The sequence below is a fragment of the Ranitomeya imitator genome, unplaced genomic scaffold, assembly GCF_032444005.1.
Source record: "Ranitomeya imitator isolate aRanImi1 unplaced genomic scaffold, aRanImi1.pri SCAFFOLD_486, whole genome shotgun sequence".
Lineage (NCBI taxonomy): Eukaryota > Metazoa > Chordata > Amphibia > Anura > Dendrobatidae > Ranitomeya > Ranitomeya imitator.
Window position 1 is genome coordinate 93616 of NW_027194649.1, and position 20404 is coordinate 114019.

General features: G+C 46.3%; 13 non-coding genes and 1 pseudogene across 13 annotated transcripts; all 14 read right to left on the reverse strand.

Moving 5' to 3' along the window:
• Positions 1-615: 615 nt before the first annotated feature.
• On the reverse strand, positions 616-806 carry LOC138656169 (U2 spliceosomal RNA). The gene has a single exon (XR_011316761.1). It is a non-coding gene; the product is annotated as a U2 spliceosomal RNA (small nuclear RNA).
• Positions 807-2019: 1213 nt separating this feature from the next.
• Positions 2020-2210, reverse strand: LOC138656171 (U2 spliceosomal RNA). Its single transcript, XR_011316762.1, has one exon. It is a non-coding gene; the product is annotated as a U2 spliceosomal RNA (small nuclear RNA).
• A 1213-nt stretch (positions 2211-3423) lies between these two features.
• On the reverse strand, positions 3424-3614 carry LOC138656172 (U2 spliceosomal RNA). Its single transcript, XR_011316763.1, has one exon. It is a non-coding gene; the product is annotated as a U2 spliceosomal RNA (small nuclear RNA).
• A 1216-nt stretch (positions 3615-4830) lies between these two features.
• On the reverse strand, positions 4831-5021 carry LOC138656173 (U2 spliceosomal RNA). Its single transcript, XR_011316764.1, has one exon. It is a non-coding gene; the product is annotated as a U2 spliceosomal RNA (small nuclear RNA).
• A 1213-nt stretch (positions 5022-6234) lies between these two features.
• On the reverse strand, positions 6235-6425 carry LOC138656174 (U2 spliceosomal RNA). Its single transcript, XR_011316765.1, has one exon. It is a non-coding gene; the product is annotated as a U2 spliceosomal RNA (small nuclear RNA).
• Positions 6426-7638: 1213 nt separating this feature from the next.
• On the reverse strand, positions 7639-7829 carry LOC138656175 (U2 spliceosomal RNA). Its single transcript, XR_011316766.1, has one exon. It is a non-coding gene; the product is annotated as a U2 spliceosomal RNA (small nuclear RNA).
• A 1213-nt stretch (positions 7830-9042) lies between these two features.
• On the reverse strand, positions 9043-9233 carry LOC138656176 (U2 spliceosomal RNA). The gene has a single exon (XR_011316767.1). It is a non-coding gene; the product is annotated as a U2 spliceosomal RNA (small nuclear RNA).
• A 1213-nt stretch (positions 9234-10446) lies between these two features.
• Positions 10447-10637, reverse strand: LOC138656177 (U2 spliceosomal RNA). The gene has a single exon (XR_011316768.1). It is a non-coding gene; the product is annotated as a U2 spliceosomal RNA (small nuclear RNA).
• A 1213-nt stretch (positions 10638-11850) lies between these two features.
• LOC138656179 (U2 spliceosomal RNA) lies at positions 11851-12041 on the reverse strand. Its single transcript, XR_011316770.1, has one exon. It is a non-coding gene; the product is annotated as a U2 spliceosomal RNA (small nuclear RNA).
• A 1213-nt stretch (positions 12042-13254) lies between these two features.
• LOC138656180 (U2 spliceosomal RNA) lies at positions 13255-13445 on the reverse strand. Its single transcript, XR_011316771.1, has one exon. It is a non-coding gene; the product is annotated as a U2 spliceosomal RNA (small nuclear RNA).
• A 1213-nt stretch (positions 13446-14658) lies between these two features.
• Positions 14659-14849, reverse strand: LOC138656181 (U2 spliceosomal RNA). The gene has a single exon (XR_011316772.1). It is a non-coding gene; the product is annotated as a U2 spliceosomal RNA (small nuclear RNA).
• A 1213-nt stretch (positions 14850-16062) lies between these two features.
• Positions 16063-16253, reverse strand: LOC138656182 (U2 spliceosomal RNA). The gene has a single exon (XR_011316773.1). It is a non-coding gene; the product is annotated as a U2 spliceosomal RNA (small nuclear RNA).
• Positions 16254-17466: 1213 nt separating this feature from the next.
• LOC138656183 (U2 spliceosomal RNA) lies at positions 17467-17657 on the reverse strand. The gene has a single exon (XR_011316774.1). It is a non-coding gene; the product is annotated as a U2 spliceosomal RNA (small nuclear RNA).
• Positions 17658-18868: 1211 nt separating this feature from the next.
• LOC138656184 (U2 spliceosomal RNA) lies at positions 18869-19103 on the reverse strand (annotated as a pseudogene).
• Positions 19104-20404: the final 1301 nt, after the last annotated feature.

Sequence of the window (20404 nt, forward strand, 5' to 3'; positions counted from 1 at the left end):
CACAGTACAAGACAAAATAGACAAGACTAGCACATTCAAGATCATCACAGACACCATTTTTCCTTCTTTATTGAAATACATATCATACACCACATAATTAAAAGTCAGTGGTCCACAAGAGGGAGCCAATGTTTTACAAAGGAATTTGTGCATGCGGTCACAAATGTAGTATGTATGGCCGAACTACTCGTAGGATACTTCAATTTAAACACTTCATGCTGACAGACAGCAGGCAGGCAGGCAGGCAGGCAGGCAGGCAGGCAGGCAGGCAGGCAGGCAGGCAGGGGCCTAATTTTGTAGATGGCACAATATATTAGCAACACTGTTACAAAGGCCTCATTCGGGCCTACATCTTAACACACCTGTTGCAACCAGCAAAGATTGCTTGATTGCTTGATTGATTGATTGCATATTGGATGCAATCCAATGCTGAACATGCACAGGTGAAAGCAAGGCACAGGAAATGTTGCAAACGGTCCAGTGAAACTGAGCAAATTGCTACATTTGCCACCTGAAACGTGCTTCTTTGACCCTGAAAAGAATTCTCAGAAAGTGTTAAATGACAACTTGCTGGGCTGATTTCAATTCAATCTGTTTTTGGAAACCGGATCAGAGAAGGGGTGCACTGTTCCCGGAGATACTGCAATAACGGGTCAATGCGTGGAGTGGACAGAGCAAGCTCCATTTCCAGCTCCCTGTTCTAAAAATCCATTTAATATATGGTCCCCAAATAGGGGACGTATCAGATATTAAACTGATAAGAACAGATACTACACTTGATCTTAGCCAAAAGGCCGAGAAGCGATAGCCTGAAATGGTTTGCCACTCCAGACGCCCCATGGCCCACAACCAGGACTCACTGTGGAGAGAGCCCAAAAGATGATTGCCCAGGGGAAGACATTTTTTTTCTAAACTCTGGATGCCTTCTCAAATGGCAGTTCTGGTGTGTGTGGGGGCGTGTGGGGGGTGTGTGGGGGTGTGTGGGGGTGTGTTCAATTTGGGCCCAACGCGTTTTTAAAAAATCTGCCTAACTCCGCCTAATCTGCATAACGCCGCCTGATCTGCATAACTCCGCCCATCTGAACACACCCTCCATCCCTTTGGCGCTCCAGAGTGCAACTATTAGTGCAAGTCTGCAAATTGCCCCTTTAAAAAAAAAAAAGACAATCCCCCTACCATGTGGTCTGCTGCTGTTCCAGCAGCAGACTGAAGACGGCGCCATTTTTCTCTGCCTTAGATAAGTCCAGAGCCCATTGTGACACGTGAGAGTTCCGGAGTCAATGGCTGAAGGCCCCATTGTGACAGCAGCAGCAGGTGAAGGTTCCGTGCATAGATTCTATCTACTGCAGGCGGGCAGGCAGCAGCAGCGCACCCAGTTGGTCAAAAGCATTAGAATACTACTCACACAGTACAAGACAAAATAGACAAGACTAGCACATTCAAGATCATCACAGACACCATTTTTCCTTCTTTATTGAAATACATATCATACACCACATAATTAAAAGTCAGTGGTCCACAAGAGGGAGCCAATGTTTTACAAAGGAATTTGTGCATGCGGTCACAAATGTAGTATGTATGGCCGAACTACTCGTAGGATACTTCAATTTAAACACTTCATGCTGACAGACAGCAGGCAGGCAGGCAGGCAGGCAGGCAGGCAGGCAGGCAGGCAGGCAGGCAGGCAGGGGCCTAATTTTGTAGATGGCACAATATATTAGCAACACTGTTACAAAGGCCTCATTCGGGCCTACATCTTAACACACCTGTTGCAACCAGCAAAGATTGCTTGATTGCTTGATTGATTGATTGCATATTGGATGCAATCCAATGCTGAACATGCACAGGTGAAAGCAAGGCACAGGAAATGTTGCAAACGGTCCAGTGAAACTGAGCAAATTGCTACATTTGCCACCTGAAACGTGCTTCTTTGACCCTGAAAAGAATTCTCAGAAAGTGTTAAATGACAACTTGCTGGGCTGATTTCAATTCAATCTGTTTTTGGAAACCGGATCAGAGAAGGGGTGCACTGTTCCCGGAGATACTGCAATAACGGGTCAATGCGTGGAGTGGACAGAGCAAGCTCCATTTCCAGCTCCCTGTTCTAAAAATCCATTTAATATATGGTCCCCAAATAGGGGACGTATCAGATATTAAACTGATAAGAACAGATACTACACTTGATCTTAGCCAAAAGGCCGAGAAGCGATAGCCTGAAATGGTTTGCCACTCCAGACGCCCCATGGCCCACAACCAGGACTCACTGTGGAGAGAGCCCAAAAGATGATTGCCCAGGGGAAGACATTTTTTTTCTAAACTCTGGATGCCTTCTCAAATGGCAGTTCTGGTGTGTGTGGGGGCGTGTGGGGGGTGTGTGGGGGTGTGTGGGGGTGTGTTCAATTTGGGCCCAACGCGTTTTTAAAAAATCTGCCTAACTCCGCCTAATCTGCATAACGCCGCCTGATCTGCATAACTCCGCCCATCTGAACACACCCTCCATCCCTTTGGCGCTCCAGAGTGCAACTATTAGTGCAAGTCTGCAAATTGCCCCTTTAAAAAAAAAAAAGACAATCCCCCTACCATGTGGTCTGCTGCTGTTCCAGCAGCAGACTGAAGACGGCGCCATTTTTCTCTGCCTTAGATAAGTCCAGAGCCCATTGTGACACGTGAGAGTTCCGGAGTCAATGGCTGAAGGCCCCATTGTGACAGCAGCAGCAGGTGAAGGTTCCGTGCATAGATTCTATCTACTGCAGGCGGGCAGGCAGCAGCAGCGCACCCAGTTGGTCAAAAGCATTAGAATACTACTCACACAGTACAAGACAAAATAGACAAGACTAGCACATTCAAGATCATCACAGACACCATTTTTCCTTCTTTATTGAAATACATATCATACACCACATAATTAAAAGTCAGTGGTCCACAAGAGGGAGCCAATGTTTTACAAAGGAATTTGTGCATGCGGTCACAAATGTAGTATGTATGGCCGAACTACTCGTAGGATACTTCAATTTAAACACTTCATGCTGACAGACAGCAGGCAGGCAGGCAGGCAGGCAGGCAGGCAGGCAGGCAGGCAGGCAGGCAGGCAGGGGCCTAATTTTGTAGATGGCACAATATATTAGCAACACTGTTACAAAGGCCTCATTCGGGCCTACATCTTAACACACCTGTTGCAACCAGCAAAGATTGCTTGATTGCTTGATTGATTGATTGCATATTGGATGCAATCCAATGCTGAACATGCACAGGTGAAAGCAAGGCACAGGAAATGTTGCAAACGGTCCAGTGAAACTGAGCAAATTGCTACATTTGCCACCTGAAACGTGCTTCTTTGACCCTGAAAAGAATTCTCAGAAAGTGTTAAATGACAACTTGCTGGGCTGATTTCAATTCAATCTGTTTTTGGAAACCGGATCAGAGAAGGGGTGCACTGTTCCCGGAGATACTGCAATAACGGGTCAATGCGTGGAGTGGACAGAGCAAGCTCCATTTCCAGCTCCCTGTTCTAAAAATCCATTTAATATATGGTCCCCAAATAGGGGACGTATCAGATATTAAACTGATAAGAACAGATACTACACTTGATCTTAGCCAAAAGGCCGAGAAGCGATAGCCTGAAATGGTTTGCCACTCCAGACGCCCCATGGCCCACAACCAGGACTCACTGTGGAGAGAGCCCAAAAGATGATTGCCCAGGGGAAGACATTTTTTTTCTAAACTCTGGATGCCTTCTCAAATGGCAGTTCTGGTGTGTGTGGGGGCGTGTGGGGGGTGTGTGGGGGTGTGTGGGGGTGTGTTCAATTTGGGCCCAACGCGTTTTTAAAAAATCTGCCTAACTCCGCCTAATCTGCATAACGCCGCCTGATCTGCATAACTCCGCCCATCTGAACACACCCTCCATCCCTTTGGCGCTCCAGAGTGCAACTATTAGTGCAAGTCTGCAAATTGCCCCTTTAAAAAAAAAAAAGACAATCCCCCTACCATGTGGTCTGCTGCTGTTCCAGCAGCAGACTGAAGACGGCGCCATTTTTCTCTGCCTTAGATAAGTCCAGAGCCCATTGTGACACGTGAGAGTTCCGGAGTCAATGGCTGAAGGCCCCATTGTGACAGCAGCAGCAGGTGAAGGTTCCGTGCATAGATTCTATCTACTGCAGGCGGGCAGGCAGCAGCAGCAGCGCACCCAGTTGGTCAAAAGCATTAGAATACTACTCACACAGTACAAGACAAAATAGACAAGACTAGCACATTCAAGATCATCACAGACACCATTTTTCCTTCTTTATTGAAATACATATCATACACCACATAATTAAAAGTCAGTGGTCCACAAGAGGGAGCCAATGTTTTACAAAGGAATTTGTGCATGCGGTCACAAATGTAGTATGTATGGCCGAACTACTCGTAGGATACTTCAATTTAAACACTTCATGCTGACAGACAGCAGGCAGGCAGGCAGGCAGGCAGGCAGGCAGGCAGGCAGGCAGGCAGGCAGGCAGGGGCCTAATTTTGTAGATGGCACAATATATTAGCAACACTGTTACAAAGGCCTCATTCGGGCCTACATCTTAACACACCTGTTGCAACCAGCAAAGATTGCTTGATTGCTTGATTGATTGATTGCATATTGGATGCAATCCAATGCTGAACATGCACAGGTGAAAGCAAGGCACAGGAAATGTTGCAAACGGTCCAGTGAAACTGAGCAAATTGCTACATTTGCCACCTGAAACGTGCTTCTTTGACCCTGAAAAGAATTCTCAGAAAGTGTTAAATGACAACTTGCTGGGCTGATTTCAATTCAATCTGTTTTTGGAAACCGGATCAGAGAAGGGGTGCACTGTTCCCGGAGATACTGCAATAACGGGTCAATGCGTGGAGTGGACAGAGCAAGCTCCATTTCCAGCTCCCTGTTCTAAAAATCCATTTAATATATGGTCCCCAAATAGGGGACGTATCAGATATTAAACTGATAAGAACAGATACTACACTTGATCTTAGCCAAAAGGCCGAGAAGCGATAGCCTGAAATGGTTTGCCACTCCAGACGCCCCATGGCCCACAACCAGGACTCACTGTGGAGAGAGCCCAAAAGATGATTGCCCAGGGGAAGACATTTTTTTTCTAAACTCTGGATGCCTTCTCAAATGGCAGTTCTGGTGTGTGTGGGGGCGTGTGGGGGGTGTGTGGGGGTGTGTGGGGGTGTGTTCAATTTGGGCCCAACGCGTTTTTAAAAAATCTGCCTAACTCCGCCTAATCTGCATAACGCCGCCTGATCTGCATAACTCCGCCCATCTGAACACACCCTCCATCCCTTTGGCGCTCCAGAGTGCAACTATTAGTGCAAGTCTGCAAATTGCCCCTTTAAAAAAAAAAAAGACAATCCCCCTACCATGTGGTCTGCTGCTGTTCCAGCAGCAGACTGAAGACGGCGCCATTTTTCTCTGCCTTAGATAAGTCCAGAGCCCATTGTGACACGTGAGAGTTCCGGAGTCAATGGCTGAAGGCCCCATTGTGACAGCAGCAGCAGGTGAAGGTTCCGTGCATAGATTCTATCTACTGCAGGCGGGCAGGCAGCAGCAGCGCACCCAGTTGGTCAAAAGCATTAGAATACTACTCACACAGTACAAGACAAAATAGACAAGACTAGCACATTCAAGATCATCACAGACACCATTTTTCCTTCTTTATTGAAATACATATCATACACCACATAATTAAAAGTCAGTGGTCCACAAGAGGGAGCCAATGTTTTACAAAGGAATTTGTGCATGCGGTCACAAATGTAGTATGTATGGCCGAACTACTCGTAGGATACTTCAATTTAAACACTTCATGCTGACAGACAGCAGGCAGGCAGGCAGGCAGGCAGGCAGGCAGGCAGGCAGGCAGGCAGGCAGGCAGGGGCCTAATTTTGTAGATGGCACAATATATTAGCAACACTGTTACAAAGGCCTCATTCGGGCCTACATCTTAACACACCTGTTGCAACCAGCAAAGATTGCTTGATTGCTTGATTGATTGATTGCATATTGGATGCAATCCAATGCTGAACATGCACAGGTGAAAGCAAGGCACAGGAAATGTTGCAAACGGTCCAGTGAAACTGAGCAAATTGCTACATTTGCCACCTGAAACGTGCTTCTTTGACCCTGAAAAGAATTCTCAGAAAGTGTTAAATGACAACTTGCTGGGCTGATTTCAATTCAATCTGTTTTTGGAAACCGGATCAGAGAAGGGGTGCACTGTTCCCGGAGATACTGCAATAACGGGTCAATGCGTGGAGTGGACAGAGCAAGCTCCATTTCCAGCTCCCTGTTCTAAAAATCCATTTAATATATGGTCCCCAAATAGGGGACGTATCAGATATTAAACTGATAAGAACAGATACTACACTTGATCTTAGCCAAAAGGCCGAGAAGCGATAGCCTGAAATGGTTTGCCACTCCAGACGCCCCATGGCCCACAACCAGGACTCACTGTGGAGAGAGCCCAAAAGATGATTGCCCAGGGGAAGACATTTTTTTTCTAAACTCTGGATGCCTTCTCAAATGGCAGTTCTGGTGTGTGTGGGGGCGTGTGGGGGGTGTGTGGGGGTGTGTGGGGGTGTGTTCAATTTGGGCCCAACGCGTTTTTAAAAAATCTGCCTAACTCCGCCTAATCTGCATAACGCCGCCTGATCTGCATAACTCCGCCCATCTGAACACACCCTCCATCCCTTTGGCGCTCCAGAGTGCAACTATTAGTGCAAGTCTGCAAATTGCCCCTTTAAAAAAAAAAAAGACAATCCCCCTACCATGTGGTCTGCTGCTGTTCCAGCAGCAGACTGAAGACGGCGCCATTTTTCTCTGCCTTAGATAAGTCCAGAGCCCATTGTGACACGTGAGAGTTCCGGAGTCAATGGCTGAAGGCCCCATTGTGACAGCAGCAGCAGGTGAAGGTTCCGTGCATAGATTCTATCTACTGCAGGCGGGCAGGCAGCAGCAGCGCACCCAGTTGGTCAAAAGCATTAGAATACTACTCACACAGTACAAGACAAAATAGACAAGACTAGCACATTCAAGATCATCACAGACACCATTTTTCCTTCTTTATTGAAATACATATCATACACCACATAATTAAAAGTCAGTGGTCCACAAGAGGGAGCCAATGTTTTACAAAGGAATTTGTGCATGCGGTCACAAATGTAGTATGTATGGCCGAACTACTCGTAGGATACTTCAATTTAAACACTTCATGCTGACAGACAGCAGGCAGGCAGGCAGGCAGGCAGGCAGGCAGGCAGGCAGGCAGGCAGGCAGGCAGGGGCCTAATTTTGTAGATGGCACAATATATTAGCAACACTGTTACAAAGGCCTCATTCGGGCCTACATCTTAACACACCTGTTGCAACCAGCAAAGATTGCTTGATTGCTTGATTGATTGATTGCATATTGGATGCAATCCAATGCTGAACATGCACAGGTGAAAGCAAGGCACAGGAAATGTTGCAAACGGTCCAGTGAAACTGAGCAAATTGCTACATTTGCCACCTGAAACGTGCTTCTTTGACCCTGAAAAGAATTCTCAGAAAGTGTTAAATGACAACTTGCTGGGCTGATTTCAATTCAATCTGTTTTTGGAAACCGGATCAGAGAAGGGGTGCACTGTTCCCGGAGATACTGCAATAACGGGTCAATGCGTGGAGTGGACAGAGCAAGCTCCATTTCCAGCTCCCTGTTCTAAAAATCCATTTAATATATGGTCCCCAAATAGGGGACGTATCAGATATTAAACTGATAAGAACAGATACTACACTTGATCTTAGCCAAAAGGCCGAGAAGCGATAGCCTGAAATGGTTTGCCACTCCAGACGCCCCATGGCCCACAACCAGGACTCACTGTGGAGAGAGCCCAAAAGATGATTGCCCAGGGGAAGACATTTTTTTTCTAAACTCTGGATGCCTTCTCAAATGGCAGTTCTGGTGTGTGTGGGGGCGTGTGGGGGGTGTGTGGGGGTGTGTGGGGGTGTGTTCAATTTGGGCCCAACGCGTTTTTAAAAAATCTGCCTAACTCCGCCTAATCTGCATAACGCCGCCTGATCTGCATAACTCCGCCCATCTGAACACACCCTCCATCCCTTTGGCGCTCCAGAGTGCAACTATTAGTGCAAGTCTGCAAATTGCCCCTTTAAAAAAAAAAAAGACAATCCCCCTACCATGTGGTCTGCTGCTGTTCCAGCAGCAGACTGAAGACGGCGCCATTTTTCTCTGCCTTAGATAAGTCCAGAGCCCATTGTGACACGTGAGAGTTCCGGAGTCAATGGCTGAAGGCCCCATTGTGACAGCAGCAGCAGGTGAAGGTTCCGTGCATAGATTCTATCTACTGCAGGCGGGCAGGCAGCAGCAGCGCACCCAGTTGGTCAAAAGCATTAGAATACTACTCACACAGTACAAGACAAAATAGACAAGACTAGCACATTCAAGATCATCACAGACACCATTTTTCCTTCTTTATTGAAATACATATCATACACCACATAATTAAAAGTCAGTGGTCCACAAGAGGGAGCCAATGTTTTACAAAGGAATTTGTGCATGCGGTCACAAATGTAGTATGTATGGCCGAACTACTCGTAGGATACTTCAATTTAAACACTTCATGCTGACAGACAGCAGGCAGGCAGGCAGGCAGGCAGGCAGGCAGGCAGGCAGGCAGGCAGGCAGGCAGGGGCCTAATTTTGTAGATGGCACAATATATTAGCAACACTGTTACAAAGGCCTCATTCGGGCCTACATCTTAACACACCTGTTGCAACCAGCAAAGATTGCTTGATTGCTTGATTGATTGATTGCATATTGGATGCAATCCAATGCTGAACATGCACAGGTGAAAGCAAGGCACAGGAAATGTTGCAAACGGTCCAGTGAAACTGAGCAAATTGCTACATTTGCCACCTGAAACGTGCTTCTTTGACCCTGAAAAGAATTCTCAGAAAGTGTTAAATGACAACTTGCTGGGCTGATTTCAATTCAATCTGTTTTTGGAAACCGGATCAGAGAAGGGGTGCACTGTTCCCGGAGATACTGCAATAACGGGTCAATGCGTGGAGTGGACAGAGCAAGCTCCATTTCCAGCTCCCTGTTCTAAAAATCCATTTAATATATGGTCCCCAAATAGGGGACGTATCAGATATTAAACTGATAAGAACAGATACTACACTTGATCTTAGCCAAAAGGCCGAGAAGCGATAGCCTGAAATGGTTTGCCACTCCAGACGCCCCATGGCCCACAACCAGGACTCACTGTGGAGAGAGCCCAAAAGATGATTGCCCAGGGGAAGACATTTTTTTTCTAAACTCTGGATGCCTTCTCAAATGGCAGTTCTGGTGTGTGTGGGGGCGTGTGGGGGGTGTGTGGGGGTGTGTGGGGGTGTGTTCAATTTGGGCCCAACGCGTTTTTAAAAAATCTGCCTAACTCCGCCTAATCTGCATAACGCCGCCTGATCTGCATAACTCCGCCCATCTGAACACACCCTCCATCCCTTTGGCGCTCCAGAGTGCAACTATTAGTGCAAGTCTGCAAATTGCCCCTTTAAAAAAAAAAAAGACAATCCCCCTACCATGTGGTCTGCTGCTGTTCCAGCAGCAGACTGAAGACGGCGCCATTTTTCTCTGCCTTAGATAAGTCCAGAGCCCATTGTGACACGTGAGAGTTCCGGAGTCAATGGCTGAAGGCCCCATTGTGACAGCAGCAGCAGGTGAAGGTTCCGTGCATAGATTCTATCTACTGCAGGCGGGCAGGCAGCAGCAGCGCACCCAGTTGGTCAAAAGCATTAGAATACTACTCACACAGTACAAGACAAAATAGACAAGACTAGCACATTCAAGATCATCACAGACACCATTTTTCCTTCTTTATTGAAATACATATCATACACCACATAATTAAAAGTCAGTGGTCCACAAGAGGGAGCCAATGTTTTACAAAGGAATTTGTGCATGCGGTCACAAATGTAGTATGTATGGCCGAACTACTCGTAGGATACTTCAATTTAAACACTTCATGCTGACAGACAGCAGGCAGGCAGGCAGGCAGGCAGGCAGGCAGGCAGGCAGGCAGGCAGGCAGGCAGGGGCCTAATTTTGTAGATGGCACAATATATTAGCAACACTGTTACAAAGGCCTCATTCGGGCCTACATCTTAACACACCTGTTGCAACCAGCAAAGATTGCTTGATTGCTTGATTGATTGATTGCATATTGGATGCAATCCAATGCTGAACATGCACAGGTGAAAGCAAGGCACAGGAAATGTTGCAAACGGTCCAGTGAAACTGAGCAAATTGCTACATTTGCCACCTGAAACGTGCTTCTTTGACCCTGAAAAGAATTCTCAGAAAGTGTTAAATGACAACTTGCTGGGCTGATTTCAATTCAATCTGTTTTTGGAAACCGGATCAGAGAAGGGGTGCACTGTTCCCGGAGATACTGCAATAACGGGTCAATGCGTGGAGTGGACAGAGCAAGCTCCATTTCCAGCTCCCTGTTCTAAAAATCCATTTAATATATGGTCCCCAAATAGGGGACGTATCAGATATTAAACTGATAAGAACAGATACTACACTTGATCTTAGCCAAAAGGCCGAGAAGCGATAGCCTGAAATGGTTTGCCACTCCAGACGCCCCATGGCCCACAACCAGGACTCACTGTGGAGAGAGCCCAAAAGATGATTGCCCAGGGGAAGACATTTTTTTTCTAAACTCTGGATGCCTTCTCAAATGGCAGTTCTGGTGTGTGTGGGGGCGTGTGGGGGGTGTGTGGGGGTGTGTGGGGGTGTGTTCAATTTGGGCCCAACGCGTTTTTAAAAAATCTGCCTAACTCCGCCTAATCTGCATAACGCCGCCTGATCTGCATAACTCCGCCCATCTGAACACACCCTCCATCCCTTTGGCGCTCCAGAGTGCAACTATTAGTGCAAGTCTGCAAATTGCCCCTTTAAAAAAAAAAAAGACAATCCCCCTACCATGTGGTCTGCTGCTGTTCCAGCAGCAGACTGAAGACGGCGCCATTTTTCTCTGCCTTAGATAAGTCCAGAGCCCATTGTGACACGTGAGAGTTCCGGAGTCAATGGCTGAAGGCCCCATTGTGACAGCAGCAGCAGGTGAAGGTTCCGTGCATAGATTCTATCTACTGCAGGCGGGCAGGCAGCAGCAGCGCACCCAGTTGGTCAAAAGCATTAGAATACTACTCACACAGTACAAGACAAAATAGACAAGACTAGCACATTCAAGATCATCACAGACACCATTTTTCCTTCTTTATTGAAATACATATCATACACCACATAATTAAAAGTCAGTGGTCCACAAGAGGGAGCCAATGTTTTACAAAGGAATTTGTGCATGCGGTCACAAATGTAGTATGTATGGCCGAACTACTCGTAGGATACTTCAATTTAAACACTTCATGCTGACAGACAGCAGGCAGGCAGGCAGGCAGGCAGGCAGGCAGGCAGGCAGGCAGGCAGGCAGGCAGGGGCCTAATTTTGTAGATGGCACAATATATTAGCAACACTGTTACAAAGGCCTCATTCGGGCCTACATCTTAACACACCTGTTGCAACCAGCAAAGATTGCTTGATTGCTTGATTGATTGATTGCATATTGGATGCAATCCAATGCTGAACATGCACAGGTGAAAGCAAGGCACAGGAAATGTTGCAAACGGTCCAGTGAAACTGAGCAAATTGCTACATTTGCCACCTGAAACGTGCTTCTTTGACCCTGAAAAGAATTCTCAGAAAGTGTTAAATGACAACTTGCTGGGCTGATTTCAATTCAATCTGTTTTTGGAAACCGGATCAGAGAAGGGGTGCACTGTTCCCGGAGATACTGCAATAACGGGTCAATGCGTGGAGTGGACAGAGCAAGCTCCATTTCCAGCTCCCTGTTCTAAAAATCCATTTAATATATGGTCCCCAAATAGGGGACGTATCAGATATTAAACTGATAAGAACAGATACTACACTTGATCTTAGCCAAAAGGCCGAGAAGCGATAGCCTGAAATGGTTTGCCACTCCAGACGCCCCATGGCCCACAACCAGGACTCACTGTGGAGAGAGCCCAAAAGATGATTGCCCAGGGGAAGACATTTTTTTTCTAAACTCTGGATGCCTTCTCAAATGGCAGTTCTGGTGTGTGTGGGGGCGTGTGGGGGGTGTGTGGGGGTGTGTGGGGGTGTGTTCAATTTGGGCCCAACGCGTTTTTAAAAAATCTGCCTAACTCCGCCTAATCTGCATAACGCCGCCTGATCTGCATAACTCCGCCCATCTGAACACACCCTCCATCCCTTTGGCGCTCCAGAGTGCAACTATTAGTGCAAGTCTGCAAATTGCCCCTTTAAAAAAAAAAAAGACAATCCCCCTACCATGTGGTCTGCTGCTGTTCCAGCAGCAGACTGAAGACGGCGCCATTTTTCTCTGCCTTAGATAAGTCCAGAGCCCATTGTGACACGTGAGAGTTCCGGAGTCAATGGCTGAAGGCCCCATTGTGACAGCAGCAGCAGGTGAAGGTTCCGTGCATAGATTCTATCTACTGCAGGCGGGCAGGCAGCAGCAGCGCACCCAGTTGGTCAAAAGCATTAGAATACTACTCACACAGTACAAGACAAAATAGACAAGACTAGCACATTCAAGATCATCACAGACACCATTTTTCCTTCTTTATTGAAATACATATCATACACCACATAATTAAAAGTCAGTGGTCCACAAGAGGGAGCCAATGTTTTACAAAGGAATTTGTGCATGCGGTCACAAATGTAGTATGTATGGCCGAACTACTCGTAGGATACTTCAATTTAAACACTTCATGCTGACAGACAGCAGGCAGGCAGGCAGGCAGGCAGGCAGGCAGGCAGGCAGGCAGGCAGGCAGGCAGGGGCCTAATTTTGTAGATGGCACAATATATTAGCAACACTGTTACAAAGGCCTCATTCGGGCCTACATCTTAACACACCTGTTGCAACCAGCAAAGATTGCTTGATTGCTTGATTGATTGATTGCATATTGGATGCAATCCAATGCTGAACATGCACAGGTGAAAGCAAGGCACAGGAAATGTTGCAAACGGTCCAGTGAAACTGAGCAAATTGCTACATTTGCCACCTGAAACGTGCTTCTTTGACCCTGAAAAGAATTCTCAGAAAGTGTTAAATGACAACTTGCTGGGCTGATTTCAATTCAATCTGTTTTTGGAAACCGGATCAGAGAAGGGGTGCACTGTTCCCGGAGATACTGCAATAACGGGTCAATGCGTGGAGTGGACAGAGCAAGCTCCATTTCCAGCTCCCTGTTCTAAAAATCCATTTAATATATGGTCCCCAAATAGGGGACGTATCAGATATTAAACTGATAAGAACAGATACTACACTTGATCTTAGCCAAAAGGCCGAGAAGCGATAGCCTGAAATGGTTTGCCACTCCAGACGCCCCATGGCCCACAACCAGGACTCACTGTGGAGAGAGCCCAAAAGATGATTGCCCAGGGGAAGACATTTTTTTTCTAAACTCTGGATGCCTTCTCAAATGGCAGTTCTGGTGTGTGTGGGGGCGTGTGGGGGGTGTGTGGGGGTGTGTGGGGGTGTGTTCAATTTGGGCCCAACGCGTTTTTAAAAAATCTGCCTAACTCCGCCTAATCTGCATAACGCCGCCTGATCTGCATAACTCCGCCCATCTGAACACACCCTCCATCCCTTTGGCGCTCCAGAGTGCAACTATTAGTGCAAGTCTGCAAATTGCCCCTTTAAAAAAAAAAAAGACAATCCCCCTACCATGTGGTCTGCTGCTGTTCCAGCAGCAGACTGAAGACGGCGCCATTTTTCTCTGCCTTAGATAAGTCCAGAGCCCATTGTGACACGTGAGAGTTCCGGAGTCAATGGCTGAAGGCCCCATTGTGACAGCAGCAGCAGGTGAAGGTTCCGTGCATAGATTCTATCTACTGCAGGCGGGCAGGCAGCAGCAGCGCACCCAGTTGGTCAAAAGCATTAGAATACTACTCACACAGTACAAGACAAAATAGACAAGACTAGCACATTCAAGATCATCACAGACACCATTTTTCCTTCTTTATTGAAATACATATCATACACCACATAATTAAAAGTCAGTGGTCCACAAGAGGGAGCCAATGTTTTACAAAGGAATTTGTGCATGCGGTCACAAATGTAGTATGTATGGCCGAACTACTCGTAGGATACTTCAATTTAAACACTTCATGCTGACAGACAGCAGGCAGGCAGGCAGGCAGGCAGGCAGGCAGGCAGGCAGGCAGGCAGGCAGGCAGGGGCCTAATTTTGTAGATGGCACAATATATTAGCAACACTGTTACAAAGGCCTCATTCGGGCCTACATCTTAACACACCTGTTGCAACCAGCAAAGATTGCTTGATTGCTTGATTGATTGATTGCATATTGGATGCAATCCAATGCTGAACATGCACAGGTGAAAGCAAGGCACAGGAAATGTTGCAAACGGTCCAGTGAAACTGAGCAAATTGCTACATTTGCCACCTGAAACGTGCTTCTTTGACCCTGAAAAGAATTCTCAGAAAGTGTTAAATGACAACTTGCTGGGCTGATTTCAATTCAATCTGTTTTTGGAAACCGGATCAGAGAAGGGGTGCACTGTTCCCGGAGATACTGCAATAACGGGTCAATGCGTGGAGTGGACAGAGCAAGCTCCATTTCCAGCTCCCTGTTCTAAAAATCCATTTAATATATGGTCCCCAAATAGGGGACGTATCAGATATTAAACTGATAAGAACAGATACTACACTTGATCTTAGCCAAAAGGCCGAGAAGCGATAGCCTGAAATGGTTTGCCACTCCAGACGCCCCATGGCCCACAACCAGGACTCACTGTGGAGAGAGCCCAAAAGATGATTGCCCAGGGGAAGACATTTTTTTTCTAAACTCTGGATGCCTTCTCAAATGGCAGTTCTGGTGTGTGTGGGGGCGTGTGGGGGGTGTGTGGGGGTGTGTGGGGGTGTGTTCAATTTGGGCCCAACGCGTTTTTAAAAAATCTGCCTAACTCCGCCTAATCTGCATAACGCCGCCTGATCTGCATAACTCCGCCCATCTGAACACACCCTCCATCCCTTTGGCGCTCCAGAGTGCAACTATTAGTGCAAGTCTGCAAATTGCCCCTTTAAAAAAAAAAAAGACAATCCCCCTACCATGTGGTCTGCTGCTGTTCCAGCAGCAGACTGAAGACGGCGCCATTTTTCTCTGCCTTAGATAAGTCCAGAGCCCATTGTGACACGTGAGAGTTCCGGAGTCAATGGCTGAAGGCCCCATTGTGACAGCAGCAGCAGGTGAAGGTTCCGTGCATAGATTCTATCTACTGCAGGCGGGCAGGCAGCAGCAGCGCACCCAGTTGGTCAAAAGCATTAGAATACTACTCACACAGTACAAGACAAAATAGACAAGACTAGCACATTCAAGATCATCACAGACACCATTTTTCCTTCTTTATTGAAATACATATCATACACCACATAATTAAAAGTCAGTGGTCCACAAGAGGGAGCCAATGTTTTACAAAGGAATTTGTGCATGCGGTCACAAATGTAGTATGTATGGCCGAACTACTCGTAGGATACTTCAATTTAAACACTTCATGCTGACAGACAGCAGGCAGGCAGGCAGGCAGGCAGGCAGGCAGGCAGGCAGGCAGGCAGGCAGGCAGGGGCCTAATTTTGTAGATGGCACAATATATTAGCAACACTGTTACAAAGGCCTCATTCGGGCCTACATCTTAACACACCTGTTGCAACCAGCAAAGATTGCTTGATTGCTTGATTGATTGATTGCATATTGGATGCAATCCAATGCTGAACATGCACAGGTGAAAGCAAGGCACAGGAAATGTTGCAAACGGTCCAGTGAAACTGAGCAAATTGCTACATTTGCCACCTGAAACGTGCTTCTTTGACCCTGAAAAGAATTCTCAGAAAGTGTTAAATGACAACTTGCTGGGCTGATTTCAATTCAATCTGTTTTTGGAAACCGGATCAGAGAAGGGGTGCACTGTTCCCGGAGATACTGCAATAACGGGTCAATGCGTGGAGTGGACAGAGCAAGCTCCATTTCCAGCTCCCTGTTCTAAAAATCCATTTAATATATGGTCCCCAAATAGGGGACGTATCAGATATTAAACTGATAAGAACAGATACTACACTTGATCTTAGCCAAAAGGCCGAGAAGCGATAGCCTGAAATGGTTTGCCACTCCAGACGCCCCATGGCCCACAACCAGGACTCACTGTGGAGAGAGCCCAAAAGATGATTGCCCAGGGGAAGACATTTTTTTTCTAAACTCTGGATGCCTTCTCAAATGGCAGTTCTGGTGTGTGTGGGGGCGTGTGGGGGGTGTGTGGGGGTGTGTGGGGGTGTGTTCAATTTGGGCCCAACGCGTTTTTAAAAAATCTGCCTAACTCCGCCTAATCTGCATAACGCCGCCTGATCTGCATAACTCCGCCCATCTGAACACACCCTCCATCCCTTTGGCGCTCCAGAGTGCAACTATTAGTGCAAGTCTGCAAATTGCCCCTTTAAAAAAAAAAAAGACAATCCCCCTACCATGTGGTCTGCTGCTGTTCCAGCAGCAGACTGAAGACGGCGCCATTTTTCTCTGCCTTAGATAAGTCCAGAGCCCATTGTGACACGTGAGAGTTCCGGAGTCAATGGCTGAAGGCCCCATTGTGACAGCAGCAGCAGGTGAAGGTTCCGTGCATAGATTCTATCTACTGCAGGCGGGCAGGCAGCAGCAGCGCACCCAGTTGGTCAAAAGCATTAGAATACTACTCACACAGTACAAGACAAAATAGACAAGACTAGCACATTCAAGATCATCACAGACACCATTTTTCCTTCTTTATTGAAATACATATCATACACCACATAATTAAAAGTCAGTGGTCCACAAGAGGGAGCCAATGTTTTACAAAGGAATTTGTGCATGCGGTCACAAATGTAGTATGTATGGCCGAACTACTCGTAGGATACTTCAATTTAAACACTTCATGCTGACAGACAGCAGGCAGGCAGGCAGGCAGGCAGGCAGGCAGGCAGGCAGGCAGGCAGGCAGGCAGGGGCCTAATTTTGTAGATGGCACAATATATTAGCAACACTGTTACAAAGGCCTCATTCGGGCCTACATCTTAACACACCTGTTGCAACCAGCAAAGATTGCTTGATTGCTTGATTGATTGATTGCATATTGGATGCAATCCAATGCTGAACATGCACAGGTGAAAGCAAGGCACAGGAAATGTTGCAAACGGTCCAGTGAAACTGAGCAAATTGCTACATTTGCCACCTGAAACGTGCTTCTTTGACCCTGAAAAGAATTCTCAGAAAGTGTTAAATGACAACTTGCTGGGCTGATTTCAATTCAATCTGTTTTTGGAAACCGGATCAGAGAAGGGGTGCACTGTTCCCGGAGATACTGCAATAACGGGTCAATGCGTGGAGTGGACAGAGCAAGCTCCATTTCCAGCTCCCTGTTCTAAAAATCCATTTAATATATGGTCCCCAAATAGGGGACGTATCAGATATTAAACTGATAAGAACAGATACTACACTTGATCTTAGCCAAAAGGCCGAGAAGCGATAGCCTGAAATGGTTTGCCACTCCAGACGCCCCATGGCCCACAACCAGGACTCACTGTGGAGAGAGCCCAAAAGATGATTGCCCAGGGGAAGACATTTTTTTTCTAAACTCTGGATGCCTTCTCAAATGGCAGTTCTGGTGTGTGTGGGGGCGTGTGGGGGGTGTGTGGGGGTGTGTGGGGGTGTGTTCAATTTGGGCCCAACGCGTTTTTAAAAAATCTGCCTAACTCCGCCTAATCTGCATAACGCCGCCTGATCTGCATAACTCCGCCCATCTGAACACACCCTCCATCCCTTTGGCGCTCCAGAGTGCAACTATTAGTGCAAGTCTGCAAATTGCCCCTTTAAAAAAAAAAAAGACAATCCCCCTACCATGTGGTCTGCTGCTGTTCCAGCAGCAGACTGAAGACGGCGCCATTTTTCTCTGCCTTAGATAAGTCCAGAGCCCATTGTGACACGTGAGAGTTCCGGAGTCAATGGCTGAAGGCCCCATTGTGACAGCAGCAGCAGGTGAAGGTTCCGTGCATAGATTCTATCTACTGCAGGCGGGCAGGCAGCAGCAGCGCACCCAGTTGGTCAAAAGCATTAGAATACTACTCACACAGTACAAGACAAAATAGACAAGACTAGCACATTCAAGATCATCACAGACACCATTTTTCCTTCTTTATTGAAATACATATCATACACCACATAATTAAAAGTCAGTGGTCCACAAGAGGGAGCCAATGTTTTACAAAGGAATTTGTGCATGCGGTCACAAATGTAGTATGTATGGCCGAACTACTCGTAGGATACTTCAATTTAAACACTTCATGCTGACAGACAGCAGGCAGGCAGGCAGGCAGGCAGGCAGGCAGGCAGGCAGGCAGGCAGGCAGGGGCCTAATTTTGTAGATGGCACAATATATTAGCAACACTGTTACAAAGGCCTCATTCGGGCCTACATCTTAACACACCTGTTGCAACCAGCAAAGATTGCTTGATTGCTTGATTGATTGATTGCATATTGGATGCAATCCAATGCTGAACATGCACAGGTGAAAGCAAGGCACAGGAAATGTTGCAAACGGTCCAGTGAAACTGAGCAAATTGCTACATTTGCCACCTGAAACGTGCTTCTCTTTGACCCTGAAAAGAATTCTCAGAAAGTGTTAAATGACAACTTGCTGGGCTGATTTCAATTCAATCTGTTTTTGGAAACCGGATCAGAGAAGGGGTGCACTGTTCCCGGAGATACTGCAATAACGGGTCAATGCGTGGAGTGGACAGAGCAAGCTCCATTTCCAGCTCCCTGTTCTAAAAATCCATTTAATATATGGTCCCCAAATAGGGGACGTATCAGATATTAAACTGATAAGAACAGATTTTTTTTTTTTTTTTTTTTTTTTTTTTTTTTTTTTTCTCCCTCAGATGGGGAATTTCACGGTCTAGAAATCCAAAACCGAAGAAACATACCCAAACAGCTGTGTCAAAATTGAAACACAAAAAGCCGTTCCCATCATCATCGGAAAAATCTTTCTTTTTTCAAAATACATATTTACATAACAAAAGAACAAATCAAGAAGTATTAACAAAATATCTCACTTTTTAACCTTCCAAATTCCTTCCGCATCCACCTCCCCCTTCCTTTTCTTATCCCACAAAAAACAAACATATATCTTCCCCAAAATCACCTTCACGGTATTTCTAACCTCAATATTCTTCCTCTTGAACACATGCACATTTCTCACATCCCATAACACTTCCTTTATACATGCAAGCATTAACCACAACACTCTCTCCTTCACTCCATCACACAACCCTAAACCAAACATGAACAACTCAAAGGATAAAAAATTCACACCACACAGTTCTTTGCACAAAGGACCCATTCTTCCAATCACATCTCTAGCGTACTGACAATTCCAAAACACATGTATTACACTTTCACACCCACCACAACCTTCTCTCGGACACCTCTCACTCCTCACTAAACCCTATTTCTCTGAAACTCTCTTACTGGTAACACTCCATGCAATGACTGCCACACAATCTCACTCTGTCTGTTTGTCATACCATCCATCCGTACTTTCTTCCACACCTTTTGTACATCAGCTCCTCTAACCATATTGATATCACACTCTATCTCTCTACACTCAATCATTCTATACACAGCCTTCTTCTTTTCCACTAGTCTTACATCCACATCACACAACTCATACTTCACCAAAAACTTATAAACCCACACATACCATACAGGAACCTCAAAAGCAACCGGACACCTCAAATCCCTTTCTCTCCATTTCAACTTAAACAGATACGCTCCAAATAAATACCTACACATAGATGAAAATTTCCCATCCGCCCTTATCACTTTCAGCACATACACAACAATATTCACACCAAAAAAAACTTCCAAATTTGGAAAACCCAACCCACCTTTCTCCAATCTCTTCACCAAAATTTCTCTCCTAGCCCTCTCCATCTTTGAATTCCATAAAAAACACAAACAGAATCCTATTCAAACTCCTCACACACATATACCCTGGTGGAAACACTACTGCTACATACAAAAAAATCGGCAACACCACACTCTTTATAACCAAGATCTTTCCAAAAAACGTAAGGTTTCTCAACCTCCAAAAACACAGCTTCCGCTCAACCTTCTCTTTCGCATCATTCCAACTTTCCTTCCCATCCAACTTTCTCTGAAAACTTCACACCCAATATTTTAATAGGCCCATTAACCACATTCACTCCAACATCCC